Source organism: Penaeus monodon, chromosome 27, assembly GCF_015228065.2.
Source record: "Penaeus monodon isolate SGIC_2016 chromosome 27, NSTDA_Pmon_1, whole genome shotgun sequence".
NCBI classification, from domain to species: domain Eukaryota; kingdom Metazoa; phylum Arthropoda; class Malacostraca; order Decapoda; family Penaeidae; genus Penaeus; species Penaeus monodon.
Window position 1 is genome coordinate 9,824,977 of NC_051412.1, and position 2,378 is coordinate 9,827,354.

A 2,378-nucleotide genomic window follows, 5' to 3' on the forward strand; every position below is an offset into this window, starting at 1 on the left:
CTGACTGAAGGGTCCTTCACGACCCGATCCTTTGTTTTCTCTCTCCTATGCCAACTTGCTTTCCCATACTGACACATAGTTTTGTAACTGACTAGAATAGATCATAGAGTTGCCATTACGTGAACAAACATATTGCAACATTAATTTCTTCCAATCTGAAGCCTTATTAGTTGCATGTGTGAAGAATATGAGCATATAAGTAACAACAGCAACAATTGTAAAAGTTCTTAAACAGTTAAACAAATAGTTATAGGCCATATCGGTTTAGGTATGTGTTGACAGTTGAAGTAAGCCTTGAAGGCAGAAGTGATTTATGGTTCATCCTAATAACACTCAAATGCTTAAACCTCTTGGTACACAAACCACGACTATTTCTGATGAAATTTCTGAGAAATGACCAGGCTCAAGAGTGAACTAGCTATGCTAAGGAAATAAAGGTCTCCACCCTACATTTTGGTGGGACATAAGGGATTGCACCAAGCCTCCAAGAGCTGCAACACTCAGTCTAAGTAATCGAAGTGAAAGTGTGATTGTTAAAGATAGCAACATCATGATGTTGGTGAAGAAATAAAATATCTTAAAAATTAGCCCATACTTTTCAGCTTCCTGAAATGATACAATGGAACTAAAGGTGTACTCAAAAGGTATATTTACATTTACTCATAACTCATGCAATAAGCTCACAATACACTGGGATAATAAATTAGGCCTCCATTTTGGGTCAACATGCATAAACAAACAAGAGATACTTCCAGTGTGACAATGCATTGAGGAATACTGATTTCGGTGCTCTCAAGGTGTGTACTATGACAATGGGCTAACCTTAGGAGATGCGAGTCCATTGTCATAATGAGTAATTGCATTTATTCTGTGAGTTATGGCAGAATATGCCCTAGCTGTTTTGTTTAAATATGACTAGTTTATTGTCCTGTACATCATAAGTACAGATAGGATGACTCGGCTATTCACGTAGACACTTAACCACTCGACCACCGTTCAATCTTCCCAGGAATATGCAGACATGTTTAATGTCCAATGTTGGAGCACTTCTTGATGACTTGTTGGGGATAAAACATACAAGGTGTTAATTTACACAACTGATGGAAGGCTTCTGGAGAAAAAAAGACTGAACAATGTGAGATGAACTTTGCACCGACATTACACACAAAACTAATCATACAAGAGACAAAGTGAAATCACAGTATGGGAATTCCCAGTTCCTAATGCTCTCGATCTCTAATGGGCAGCAGGTCAAATCTGTATTGGCCATGGTGAAGGGATAACATTTTCTTTTTCTTTTTATTACCCTGATTTAGTGCCAGTGGTAGCTTTGTAAAACAGCTTATTCGTGGATGGGGGCATGTATCAGCAAAATGTGTGGTCACCTGTGGTTACCACCAAAGTAATCTGTCAGGATAGTTTGCTGATGCCAAAGGTGAGCCCTCAAATTTGTCCCTTGGCTTGATACTAAAAGGAGGCATTGAAGAGTGCCTACAAACTGGAACTCATACTGGAAAGCACCGTCGTTTCTTTGCTACAACATATAGCTTGTAGTTAATCTCCACTAGGAAGGCTAGAGGAGGAGGTCCTTCATGACCCAGTCCTTGGTTCTCTCTTTGACCAAGCTTGCTTCCCCTTACTGACACAGAGGTACATAAATCAACTCTTCCAAATCCCTTAAAAAAAGAGGGAGGGGGGGGGGCATCACTCCTTGGTTGACACATAAAAGCACAAAAGTAACGAGACAGAAAGTACAATAACGGAAAATAATTGCCATGGAATGTTTACCTAATGAGAACACTGGTAGCAACAGTACTAAGTGTTTTTACAATAGTGATATTGGTAGAAGCCAGTCTTTAAGCTTGTCGTGTATGCATTGAGCGTGTATGTGTACCGAGTGTATTTGCTTATATAAGTGGCCTTTGTGTATGTTGCATGTGCGAGGAATTTATTTATAGTAACTGTGGAACATGAGGCCATCTCACAAACTGACCGCCCCTTCAATGACTATGGTACTGTTAGATCTTCTTGGTAATTTATTTTCTACCTTCAAAAGCCCAAACTGTCGTGTTGAAAAACGGAAAAGAGGAGCTAAGTGAGCATAGTTTTATGATTATTTCTGTCAGTTTATTTAAGGCACTTGTGTGTGTTGTGTGGATTTCTCCTCGAATGAGTTTTTAGCCAAGCAATTAGCTGACTGACTTTTGGCCAAACAACTGACAACTGACAACTACTTGGCCGGAAACATCAACAGACACTATGCCGATTCGAAATATCAATGCCGTATGAATCATAATCAGCAGTACATTGTAGGTGCTTTACTGCAAAAGAATTATACCAGACATAATAAAAGGACTGCTTTACCTTCTGCTCCTGTA

The 2,378-nt window shown here is 39.3% G+C and overlaps 1 protein-coding gene across 1 annotated transcript in view; it reads right to left on the reverse strand.

The window, feature by feature from the left end:
* LOC119590412 (ankyrin repeat and SOCS box protein 13-like) overlaps positions 1-2,378 on the reverse strand; it is a 25,203-nt gene that overhangs the window by 894 nt on the left and 21,931 nt on the right.